At 36.1% G+C, this 13903-nt stretch overlaps 1 protein-coding gene across 24 annotated transcripts in view; it reads right to left on the bottom strand.

Moving 5' to 3' along the window:
- LOC127509839 (early endosome antigen 1-like) overlaps window positions 1-13903 on the bottom strand; it is a 99187-nt gene that overhangs the window by 25044 nt on the left and 60240 nt on the right. For 4 of the 24 annotated variants that reach the window (XM_051888926.1, XM_051888928.1, XM_051888936.1 and 1 more), the window contains exon 12: window positions 12798-12830. The exons of 16 other annotated variants lie outside the window; for them this stretch is intronic. The gene's annotated coding sequence lies outside the window, so the exon portion shown is untranslated. Of the gene's footprint in view, window positions 1-1542; window positions 2024-2453; window positions 2542-3484; window positions 3521-3665; window positions 3699-3810; window positions 4182-4281; window positions 4330-4533; window positions 4616-4733; window positions 4773-5771; window positions 5805-5952; window positions 5978-6067; window positions 6200-6315; window positions 6412-8407; window positions 12047-12141; window positions 12190-12419; window positions 12502-12613; window positions 12653-12797; window positions 12831-13903 lie in introns of those variants that run through there. 4 more of the 24 variants (XM_051888947.1, XM_051888951.1, XM_051888948.1 and 1 more) reach the window with 4 other exon arrangements.

Here is a 13903-nt window from a genome sequence, read left to right as displayed (position 1 = left end):
TCAGCTAAACACAACTGCCTTTAAAAAAGCACATTAACGATCATATTTTACTTGAACCACAGAAGATTAAATTAAAGACAGTCCTAATCTTCTTTCGATGGATGTTTTCAGTAATTCAGGGAATGCAAGAACAGTGTGAGTCACTTTAGATTAATAACAGAATTATCATTTTTGGGTGAACTAACCCTTTAAATTATATAAAATATCATATATTCTATGTAAACAAGTCATTTTTAACTAGGCTATTATTTCATTCCAGTTATGATATAAACCAACTTTGAGTGTGTAGATGGTATCACAAAAGACCATTGCAGTCGTGTCCTTTCTCTGTACTATAGCCTGATTATAAAGATAATCACAACAAACACATGAAAATGCTTTATAGAAAACATACAAATATCTCAGTACATTGATGATGATCTATAATCGTGTATGGGGAAAGCGTGTAACATGCTCAGTTTCTCCTGGTTGCCTGTATGTATTGTGAATATGAAGCTGCAGAATGAATTTGGCCCTAGACTCTAAGCAGAGACTCTTGGTCTTTGTACAGTCAGCATTTTTCACATTAAGTGTTATGATTAAAGATCATAACAGGGATAAAACTTTACAATGGATGATGTGAAAAACAGGATTTTATGACAGGAGAGTTTAAATGTTGAGCATCAGTGACTGTCCTCCTGTAACTTCTGCTGAATGAGTGATTTGTCTTTCAACTGCCTTTTTATACACTGTGAAAAGGATGTTTTGAACTTGTAAATAGCCTAAAACAAGATTACTGGAGTACTTTTGACAATAAAATACAGTTTCAGTCGTTCATGTTTAATTCAGTGTGTTACTCGCTATTTCCTTGTGATTACTAGGCATTTCTGAGTGAAAAGAAGATGGAGAGACATTTTGCAGGAATGTGAGAAATCCAGAGGTTTCACAGAGGTTTGTGTCCCAGTGTTTCCAGCTGAAGTCACACAAAACACACATAGGCCTATGAATCATAAAAATTCTAACACGGATTTGCAACCCTAGAATATCATACACTTAAATAACTAATCTTACCAACTCTTTACTAAATAAATGAAAGAAAATAAAAAAGAATAAACTGTCCTGCTTGTTTCTTTCTCCAGCTCATGTTTTCACTGCATTATATGGTGAGAGTTAAAGATTAAGGTTGAAACTGTTCACTTTAAGGCTCATTATTCATTTCCAGAGATTCAGGGATCTCAGTGCGGATCTTTCAGTAAACTGATGAATTAGTCTGATCTCACTGAATAAAAGGGATAATTTATTCTCTCTCATGTTGTTCAAACACACTTGACTTTCTGTCTTCTCGAGAAGATATTTTGAAGAATGGTGGTGTTCAAACCACATTAGACCCCATTGACTTTCATTATATAGACAAAAACACTGAGACATTATTCTTTCATGTGCTGCAGAACACAGAAGTAGTCATACAGTTTTGAACAACATTAGGATGAATAAATGAGGACAGAATGATAATTTTTGGGTGAACTGTACCTTGAAATAAAAAAAAAACTAATTTGCACATGGTTTATAAGAGAAAGAGTTTATTAACAGTACGGTTACACTTGAAAGAGAAACCATCTGAAATCTTGTCATTTAGAATACATCATCTTTTCATTATTTTGGATATACATTAAATTATAATCTAAGTGAATAAACAACACTACATGATCTGCAGTTTTCATTTACTCATTTGGCAGATGCTTTTATCCAAAATGACAGCTTCATTACAAAGCTAGATCAGGAAACAAGCTAGAACAGAAATAACAATGCAGAAAAGAACAGGTATTTTTGGTAAGTTTCACCACAGAGGAACAGAGACGGTGAAGGGTCTGGAAATCAACTTTGTGCCTCATTTTGAAGGAACAACAAGGTGCTGCTGGTTCAGTTTGAGTAGATATATGAAAAATGACTGGTGATGTTGATTCAAAGCTCAGTCTCTGAAGCCTTTAACCGCTGAGATTTCTGTACTGAATGAGGATCATCACATCTGACCTTCATCTGTGTCCTAGAGATGCAGCAGATAAAGGTTCATAGAGCAAATGTCTCGACATTCATCTGTTTCAACTCTTCATACTCATGTGATCTAGTTCAAGTCTTTCTTTTGGTTTGAGATTCACTCCATTACTTTCATACATTTGGCAGATGCTTTTATCTGAGTGACTTAATCTGCATTCAAAGAGCACATTGATCTTTTCATGTAAATGTAATAGAATGACTCTCAAGCCGAGAGAAAGAAAGACTGGGAACTGAACCCAGGAAAACATCTGACAACAGATGTAAAGTGATTATTATAAATCATTATATCTATCACAGTATTAGACTGTCATGATTCTATAGCTTTAGACGGTTGAGATGCTGCGATCTGACGATTAACGTAAATGTGATTGATGACATGAGCTCTTGAGATTTACTGACTGATCTGAGATCAGACTCACCTGAAGATCCTTTTACGCAGCATGAAACACATCAAGAGCAGAAGAACAACCATGATGAAGAAAAGAGCCAAAATCCACCACAACTGATCTAAACAAGCCATACGATATAAAATCAGATCTGATCTAGACAAACAACACAATACAATCAGCTGATCCACTCCGTTAATGAACCAGTGAAATCAGCTGATCTATAACTGTGATGAATCAATATTAGAGTTTAAAGGATTTAAAGGGTTAGTTCACCCAAAAATGAAAATTCTGTCATTTATTACTCACCCTCATGTCGTTCCACACCCGTAAGACCTTCGTTCATCTTCAGAACACAAATTAAGATATTTTTGTTGAAATCCGATGGCTCAGTGAGGCCTTCATAGGCACATTTCCTCTCTCAAGATCCATAAAGGTACTAAAAACATATTTAAATCAGTTCATGTGAGTACAGTGGTTCAATATTAATATTATAGAGCGACGCAAATATTTTTGGTGCGCCAAAAAAACAAAATAACGACTTATTAGTGATGGCCGATTTCAAAACACTGCTTCATGAAGCTTCGGAGCGTTATGAATCAGCGTGTCGAATCTGCTATTCGGAGTGCCAAAGTCACGTGATTTCAGCCGTTTGGCAGTTTGACACGTGATCTGAATCATGATTCGACACACTGATTCATTGTGCTCCGATGCTTCATGAAGTAGTGTTTTGAAATCGGCCATCACTAAATAAGTCGTTATTATTTTTTTTTTTTTGGCGCACCAAAAATATTCTCGTCGCTTTATAATATTAATATTGAACCACTGTACTCACATGAACTGATTTAAATATGTTTTTAGTACATTAATGGATCTTGAGAGAGGAAATGTCATTGCTGGCTATGACAATTCCTCACGGATCCATCGGATTTCAACTAAAATATCTTAATTTGTGTTCTGAAGATTAACGAAGGTCTTACGCATGTGGAACGGCATGAGGGTGAGTAATAAATGACATTTTCATTTTTGGGTGAACTAACCCTTTAACACTCCTGATGTTTTACCTGAGAGCTGCGACGGAGTCACTTCATCCAGAACATCTTTAAAACACACAATGATCACAAATATCAGACAATATGACAGAAAACAAAGGCCTGTTCACATTCAAACTGGATTGAGTCTGAATCAGATCTGAATTAGTGTTTTATTAGTGAATTAGACACACGTTTATCAGCTGAAACTCACCTGAGTTTGGAGTTGCTGCAGTTTCATTCCTCACTGAAAAACACATTCACAATCATCATGATTCACTTACAGAAGATTCACTTCAACACAGAGTTTGATCTGAATCAGGACAGATTGATGTGTTTTACTGAAGTGTCTCTCTCACCTCTGAACATGGTCTCTTAAAGCGCTTTCATCAGTGTGCTGTCAGATCCAGAGTGATTCAGCAAATCCGATTTGACCTTAATCAGAGTCCCGTCAGATTCAGGGGGATTCAGTAAATCAGGAGAATCAGATTTGACCTTCAACAGAGTCCAATCAGATTCAGAGTGATTCAGTGAATCAGATTTGACCTTCATCAGAGTCCTGTCAGATTCAGAGTGATTCAGTGAATCAGATTTGACCTTCATCAGAGTCCTGTCAGATTCAGAGTGATTCAGTGAATCAGATTTGACCTTCATCAGAGTCCTGTCAGATTCAGAGTGATTCAGTGAATCAGATTTGACCTTCATCAGAGTCCTGTCAGATTCAGGATCCCTGATAGAAACACATAATCATAAGCATATCAGAATAAATCATCATCCGTCTGTGCGATTCAGTAAAAGTCTCAGTCTTTCTCTCAGTTTGATTCACTCACCTCTTGTCTAGATCATTGCAGACGGACGGCGCTGCCTTCGAAAAACATCTGAGAATAGATCGACACTTATTATTAAATATTATTATATCCACCAAAGTACTTTATATTTATTCAGAGAGATTTTAAAGCTTAAGCCACTGCTTTCATCATTAAATATGACCACAGATAAAAGAGGTCAAATCATAAATGATCATTTCACTCATTGTTAGTCATTAAATGTCAATTAATAACAAATAAAGCTTCTGGATTCACCTGAAGATCCTTTTCCACAGCGTGAAACAGAGAAATGTCAGAAGAAAGATGATGATGAGAACAGAAATCCACCACAACTGATCTATATGAGCCATATAGACAACAAAATCATGAATACATAAACCAGTGAAATCAGATGATCACTAACAATGATGAATCAATATTAAAGTTTAAAGGGTTTAAAGCTCTTGATGTTTCACCTGAGAGCTGGAGAGACGGAGCTACTTTATCCAGAACATCTTTAAAACACACAATGATCACAAATATCAGACAATATGACAGAAAACAAAGGCCTGTTCACATTCAAACTGGATTGAGTCTGAATCAGATCTGAATCAGTGTTTTATTAGTGAATTATAAAACGGTTAGTTCCTGTCCTTGATTCTGATTAGTCAATAGCTGCATTTTATTAACGCTATGACCGCTTCACCCAACAGTTCTGTGTATCACTACACAACACCCTTAGCAACCACTCTTAGCAACGTAAACTGTTTGTTCTCAATTGATATTGTTCATTGAAGCTTACTGTATTATATAGAGGAGTATTGTGAGAAAGAGATCGATTGAGCAAGTTTATTACCTGCATTCAGATTTAGCATTTTCCTTTAGGTCAGTCCTGTTCATAATAAAAAGTCTGTTTAAAAGTCAGATGTATTATCTTGTTCTTTTAACAGTTAAGGGGTTTTCCCGTGACTGACAGCGCCAGTTAAAGCATTTGTCAGTTGTGTCTTGTTCTGTGTTCACAATAATTTAGTCTTTTCAATATAAAAGTCTTCGCTACTGACTGACACACTCATAAAGACAGTCTTTGTCGCCATCTAATGGCGTAATAATGTAACTTCTGTTGCTGTTCACGATCAGGGACTATTTTTTCCGGCGGAAGGAAGGCTTTTAGTGAAAGTTTATATCATGAAAGTTGCATTGATACATATTTCTAGCTTTAATATTTGTATTGTGTGGTAACCGTTTTATAAAAGCAATAAGGTACTCGAGACTAGTGCTGTATCATAAATAAGTCACGGCTGAAGGGTTTAATATTTGTATTGTGTGGTAACCGTTTTATAAAAGCAATAAGGTACTCGAGACTAGTGCTGTATCATAAATAAGTCACGGCTGAAGGGTTACTCCGCTTCGCGTCGTGCCTAACATCTTCCTTCAGCCGTGACTTATTCATGATACAGCACAGCCTCTAGTACCTTATTGCTTACATATACACAGGTTTAGCAGCTGAAACTCACCCGAGTTTGGAGTCGCTGCAGTTTCATTCCTCACTGAAAAACACATTCACAATCATCATGATTCACTTACAGAAGATTCACTTCAACACAGTTTGATCTGAATCAGGACAGATTCACTTCAACACAGAGTTTGATCTGAATCAGGACAGATTGATGTGTTTTACTGAAGTGTCTCTCTCACCTCTGAACATGGTCTCCATTCTCAACTGAAATGAAAGAAAGACGCGTCAGAACAGCATTTATAGAGTTCATGAAGGATTAAATATGAAAACAGATGAATGATTGAGTTGATTTACTCTTGATTCATCACAGATGATCTCATGATTCAGATTCACACAGTGAGAAGTGACGAGACGATCAGATGATACAGCCGTCACAGGATCGATCAGTTTGTGTGGATTCGATGGATCTGCGATCAGACGCCTGTCCTGAAGAAATCAAGAGGATGAAGTAATGTGTGTGTGTGTGTGTGTGTGTGTGTGTGTGCGTATAACAGTTCTACCAGCTCTGCTCACAGTCAGTTGTGTGTGTGTGCATCAGTCACCTCTGTATACCAGCTCTGTTCACAGTCAGGATCATTGAGTGTTTGATTCAGAATCACAGGCAGAATCACGAACACAAACCCCACTGAGGACTGAATCTGTCCACATGACACACTGATGTTAGACATGATTCACTGCTGAAAAGAGAGTGTTTTCATTGAACAAACATTAAACCTAAATATTTATCAAGAAAGTAACGATTTGCCTTTAAAGCAATAAAAATATTAAAGTCTAATCTTCTATCATTTTAATATAAAGAATAAAGAATAGGAATTGATGACGGGCCATTGAATTATTAGAAAATAATTATGCTCAACCGTAATGCGGCCATGACGTGAAGAGTTATTCCTACAGTAAATCTAATTCTAATTTATGTATTTTTCCTGTTTGCATTTTTGTTAGGCCTATATATGTTAAATGTTCAACATATATGATAATACTAAAACCTTATTCTGATTCTGAAGTTATCATAACCAAGTGACAGATCAGGTTTAGAGCAGATGATAGCGATATAGTGTCATTTTCTGATTTAAAAAAAAAAAAAAAAAATGATCGCAGGAGTTAAATAAATATCTTAAATATCGAGCATCAGCATCAATGAGTCGCATTGAGTATTTATTAAACATATTTCATAGCTTCAGCGAATAACGGAAAGAGAAACAGAATAAAAAGGCTTTTGGAAGCTGCAGGATTTGATGCATGAAGATAAACATTATTGAGCAAATAAACTTAAGAAGAACTAATGTAAAGAAGTCCTTATTCCTTGTGAAAAGTCTGCATTATTTTCACAAGTAATTCCAGGTCTTTTTTATACTTCATTGCACTTTTTAAATACTTTTTATAGTGCCTATTTATACTCAGGCTCGCTTTACAAAGGTTTCATTATTATTATTAGCCTGTTAATTATTACCTACCTTTTAATTTGATCAGAATCCATTTTTCCAGAATCCATTTTTTTTTTTTTCAGTCACAGTCTCAAATTCTCTAATTATACCCAACAGTGTAAACACGATAAATAAGAGATTCTCAGTGAGCTCAATGAAGTGACGACAGATCTGTAATGGGAGCGCTCTCTGATTGCTTTGTTTAAAACACACTGACATTTAGAATAAAAGTTCTGTTTTTCGTTCTGCTAAGAAGACCATCGGCCACTTACAACCGCATTAAATGATGCTGAAATCAGGTTATTTCGTTTTTAACACATGCACATTTGATAGCGTGCGCGAACACAGGTGCTCAAGTCGACACATGCGCACTAGAAAGATTCATTCTGATCCAGTCTCTGCGCTTTTTCGCTATAAAAGTTACCATAAAAATGTCTTTGTACTCATTTAAAATAGAGTTAATGGTATCTTACACGAGCGCTCTTCAACACGGGTGACTAGTGTTTGTTGTTGTTCAGACTGTGAAACAACGGCCCGTTTCAGTGTTGACACCTTGTGGACAAACTAAATTAGTGCAAAAACTATTCAAAGCGCGCGTGCACAGTGCCGTGCATTATTTACCTCAATAAACCTGCAATCAGTTCAGAGACAGCTGAAGTGTATTTAAATGTAAATCATAAGGTTTAAGCGAATCGTTGGGTGCAGAGAGCAGAATTACTCCTAGAATAATCTCCTGGATGAATTAAAGCGCGTCTTCGCGGAGTGAGGAGCTGCTGATGGAGGAAATAGTTTCACGGGCAGCACTGACTGCATGTGTGTGTGTGTGTGTGTGTGTGTGTGTGTCTCAAATCTGCATCCGGAGACCTGAGAGTTACACACACTAATCAAGTCAGTCAGGTTCACATCTCTCGATTTTAACGGAGTTTAACTGGAATGCACGAACTCAATTCTTTGTCTCGTTTCAAACTGTAACTTATACGGTCACACACTACAATGAAGCTGCTTCAGTATACAATACACTATACACATGCATAGGCTACTATAAATGAACCTGTAAGTTATACGGTCAGCTGTTTCAGTAGGCCTGCTTATTTAAGAGACTTTAATCCTGCGAGAGTAAAACATTTCATATTTGCACATTTTCCTTAAATTCTCAAGAATTAATTTCACAATATACTTTCTAATCAAACATATAACATAGACGTCATACCTGCACGCGGATCCGTGGTTAGTCGGTGATGAATGAATGGGTCGCTGCGATCAGAGCCCTTATAACAGTCCACACAGAGGGTGGAGTTAGTTTAGGCCAGGGAGGGGCGGCACTATCGTTGCCATAGAATCAGATATCTGGGGTTTCTGATCCAGCTCCATAGGAATGAGAGGTATGACCACAGAGATTGTATGACATCCGTTTAAATCGCCCTGGATTAAAGCGTCTCATAAATGATTAAATGTAAATCTAAACGTAAAAGTGTTTGACTTTCCTTGAGCAGTATTGTTGTGGAATAAGTTTTTTTTTTTTTTTTGTCGAATAACTCTTACTGCATGCAAAGCATCTAAAGCGGTATAAAATATTGCCACAGTGACACAGAGAGACCTGTTGAGTCGCCATGTTTGCTCTCGAGTCATGACTGCAGTCTTTTCAGATTCTTCTGTTTCATAGAAAGCAATATAGTTCAATGATATACAGTATATTGGCCTGTAAGCATGTTAATGAGTGGTCAGAACTGTATATCTTTAGCAAATATATTTGGTGGTGGTAACTTGTCTGTATTTGTTGGCCATTGTGTATTTCAGTGACTTTTTTGGTGATCTAAAATGTGTTTAAATGATGGATTTTAAGTGAAATATGTTGGCCTTGACAGTTTTCCTGTGGCAACATCATTCAGTGCTCTTCCATCTGTACATAAGCTGTTCTTTAGGTATGGTTTCACTCGCAGGTGGTGTTTGTTTCACCACTGTGCATCTTGTCAGATCAGTCTTGCACAATGCTGAAGGAAAGTATTACTCATCATGAGAGAAAATGTCAAGCGGTAGAAACACGGTGGTGGTGGTGAACAGTGCATATCAGTCACTCAAGTCGGATTAATGTGAATAATTGTAGAATAGAGTGATCAAAAGAGGGAATTCAATTTTTAAACAGTACAGTAATTCTTATTTATTATAAAATAGGCCTACACTTAAACACTTTGAAGATAATATTTATTATAGGCTGCATGGTTCTTACCATGACACACACTTGAGTGAAAGCCGCTGCAGGTTATAGGCCTAATAACTTTACAAAGAAAGAAAAAAGAAAACCAAGTAACACTCACAATATGCACACATGCTGAAAACCGCTTAAGTTTCTGCTGTTTTGTCTTTTTGCTCGTTTTATTCACAAAATAAATAAATAAATAAATAAATCTCTCAGACGGAAGCGACGAATAACCAAAAAGATGAACTTCAAGCGTTTAAAATCGCCGCGCTGAACTCAAAATAAGATCGTGTCTTTTCTTGTCTAATTACAACAAAATATTTTAGTTTAATATTGTAATTAAAAATGCAAAATACAAACTTAATAACCAGAAACAATCTTTTTGGCTGACATAATTTTATTTTCTAATTAACATGCCTGACGGATGTCAAGTCACCTTTATAGCGCTTAATACAAGACTTTTTCTAAACAACAAACAGGTTTTTAAAACTTTTGTTCTCATCAGATAGTGTCAGTGCAATCAGATCAATTACTGAATAATAAGTGTCCTTCGAAGCCAAACTGAAATTAAATTTATGATAATATAATATAAATTATGATAATATAAAAATAATATAAGCTAAATGTATGAGGTGGGCCTACAAATACTTTAGTTCAAGTAACTGTTTTGCAGAATAAGTTAATACTTGTTCAAAACGACATTTTAAACAAAGTTTGTACTATTTTGATCAAATGTATTTTCGTTCAATAAATACACTGTCGCTGAAATATGTTTTATATTTTTAAAATACAGACAAACATTAATGATTCGGAATGTTTCTTAAACCTTTTCGGAGGAGATCCGAATCTATATTTCAATCTGTCACCATTGCTGTGGTTTGGAATTGGTACAATGTGCTTGGAAAAAATATGATCAGAAAATCAACGTGCATAATAATTATGCACGCGCTGTCCAGGCCTGTTCCATCAGATTAGAGCAGAATCATGATAATGCTCACGAGCGCGTCAAGAATCAGCCGGATTTCCACGCGCAAACAGTGAAACTCAGTTGTTGACGAAATCGCTGTGGCGTCGTTTTATGGCATCTAGTGTTTTAGGGGATAATTAAATCAAATGCCCTTTTGCCCGCGTGCACCTTTAGCACTGACCATTTAATGCTGACGAGGGATATGGTACCTGCTGCCTGCGATTATAATTGCATAATAATATCATGAGAGTACCGATGTAATTATACAATTTTAGAAATTGCAAAATGCAAAAAAGTAAATAAAAATAATAATCTTTAAGGGTCACTGAATCATTGTAACGAAATGTCACCGTGTTTCTCAGAGACACGAAAGGTATCAGCTGCATCATGACAGTCTTCAAAAACCAGCTGGAGATATAAGAAACTTGAACATTTGTTTTAAAACATCAATACAAAAGATTAATCTGTATTAAATATACAGTTTACAAATAAAAAGTCCCACTTTTGCTGACTTCACCCTACTGCATAACTCCTATGAAAGCATAGAAGCATATTGTAAACATAGCCTAGCACTTTTTATAGCAACTGACCGTACGAGGTGAAAAAGCTTTTAGACGGAAAACAAATTCATAGAAGCTTTCATAAATGTGACAAACTTTTCACAGATAACAACTCCAGCAACATCTCAGGTGATGGCAGGGTAAGATTTGACATTAATAATACACCGACACCGGTGAGTTCCTGTTAAGATATTTTACCTGCAGATGCGCTCATGCGGATATAGTCCAAAATAACGCTTCTTAAAAACAAACACGCCATAAAACATCTATAAATCATGCTCTTTATATGAAATGCGACGAGGAACTGGTCAAGAAAACCTGAAGGAACAACAGGCTGCAGCGTTCAGCTTTAAGCGCGAACTCAGAAGCGGAAGATCAAATGTCATCGGTGAGTGTTTGGCGCCACCTGCCGGACACTTTTTGATCTGACGCACTGACACTCCTGCTAAAGGCCCAATAAACACTTCATCTGTCTGTACAGAGACACTGAATAAATACATCTCAACAAGACATGAACCTAGTCACATGGTTCATTTTTATTTGGGCAGTAAAATGGTCTATATAGTTTAAAAAAAAAGAAAAAAAAGTTTGATTAAAGTTCATTTTAACTGATCACAAATAACAATTTCATGATTTTTCAAAAATAATAATTAAAAAAAAAAAAATCACATTTAGCATAGCATAGATTTCCTTCAGCTACAGTTTACAAAATATTAAAGCATTGAGAATCACAAACATTCTGACAGACTTTGGGAAAACCTTGATGAAAATGATGAATATGAACACTGCTGTCTTCAGGAGAGCTGCTTATGAACTGAACTCATAACACTGATCTGAACTGATCTGAATAATGACACTGTTGTCTTTTAGAGCTTCTTTACAGCAGAATTGAACTGAATCATTATTGTGCTGTTTATTACACTGAAGCTGCTCTGAATGAGTCTGTACTGTATAAAGCTGATTCTGTTAAACCTGTACTGACTCCTGGAGCCTTGACAGAAATGTCTGAGAATATGATCTCAACCTTAAAACTCTTTCATCAGAGTCCCGGCAGATTCAGAATGATTCAGTGAATCAGGAGAATCAGATTTGACCTTCATCAGAGTCCTGTCAGATTCAGGATCCCTGATAGAAACACATAATCATAATCAGAATAAAACATCATCAGTTTGTGCGATTCAGTAAAAGTCTCAATCTTCCTCTCAGTTCGATTCACTCACCTCTTGTCTAAATCATTGCAGACGGACGGCGCTGCCTTCGAAAAACATCTGAGAATAGATAGACACTTTTTAAATATTATTATATCCACCAAAGTACTTTATATTCAGGGAGATTTTAGTTTAAGCCACTGCTTTCATCATTAAATATGACTACAGATAAAAGAGGTCAAATCATAAATGATCATTTCACTCATTGTTAGTCATGGTTTCTATCAATCATAATTGAGCTTTTTTAAATCTATTATGAAGTCTGACACAATTAAAACTTCTGGACTCACCTGAAGATCCTTTTCCGCAGCATGAAACAGAGAAATGCCAAAAGAAAGAAAATCAAGATAACAGAAATCCACCACAACTGATCTAAGAGCCATACAGACAATAAAATCATGAATACATAAACTTGTGAAATCAGATGATCACTAACAATGATGAATCAATTTTAGAAAGAGGTTTAAAGCTCTTGATGTTTGACCTGATTGCTGGAGAGACGAAGTCACTTCATCCAGAACATCTTTAAAACACACAATGATCACAAATATCAGACAATATGACATAAAACAAAGACCTGTTCACATTCAAACTGGATTGAGTCTGAATCAGATCTGAATCAGTGTTTCATTAGTGAATTAGACACACGTTTATCAGCTGAAACTCACCTGAGTTTGGAGTCACTGCAGTTTCATTCCTCACTGAAAAACACATTCACAATCATCATGATTCACTTACAGAAGATTCACTTCAACACAGAGTTTGATCTGAATCAGGACAGACTGATGTTAGGGATGCACCTATATTAAAATTTTGGCCGATACCTATGATTCTTTATATTTGGAAGCCAATAACCAATATATTGGCCGGTAAATCTAAATCCAAATTTTTATATAAGTTTTGAGAGCCTGATTGCAAAAATAAAAGCTCACAAATATGATGTTCTCATTATAATTTTATGACAGACTTGTGCTGCCCATGTTTCATTAACTGTATTTTCCTTTTTGAAGTGACTCCAATCATATTTCAAGCCATTCAAAACCATCATGGTGAACAGTGTGCATCAGAAGTGTCTCAGCTGAAGGAAATAATACATTATTTATTGACTTTAGTATATCGGCCTAATTTTCTTATCGGGCCGAATAACGATAACATTAAAAATGAACATACAGTATATCAGCTGATTTCGATATGGTGGCAATATATCGAGCATCTCCAATTGTTGTGTTTTACTCTCACCTCTGAACATGGTCTTATGACTGTGAAGAGACTGTAATGAAAGAAAGAAGCATTAGATGTAGTGTTAATGAAAGATTAAATATGAAAGCAGATGAATGATGTGTGGAGAGAGAGATTGAGTTGATTTACTCCTGAAGCATCACAGATGATCTCATGAATCAGATTCACACAGCGAGACGTGACGATATGATCCAATGTGACAGACGTCGCAGGATCACTTAGTTTGTGTGGATTCAATGGATCAGCTACACACTGATCCTAAACAAATAAAAGACAGTCAAATAATGTGTGTGTGTGTGTGTGTGTGTGTGTGTGTGTGTGTGTGTGTAATGGTGTAGTTTGAGGACAGAAACACACACTCACCCCTGAGAACCAGAACTGCTCACAGTCTCTATTGTGTGTTTGATTCAGTGAATCAGAAGGAAGTTTGAACACAAAACCATCTGCAGTCTGAATCTCTTCACACATCACAGAGATGTTGTACATGTTTCAGCTCAGAGGAAGCTGTTGTACAAAGTACAGAACTAATTATTGC

Source organism: Ctenopharyngodon idella, chromosome 3 (assembly GCF_019924925.1).
Source record: "Ctenopharyngodon idella isolate HZGC_01 chromosome 3, HZGC01, whole genome shotgun sequence".
Lineage (NCBI taxonomy): Eukaryota > Metazoa > Chordata > Actinopteri > Cypriniformes > Xenocyprididae > Ctenopharyngodon > Ctenopharyngodon idella.
Note: the sequence above shows the minus strand (reverse complement) of the source record. Positions and strands in the feature narration are given on the sequence as shown.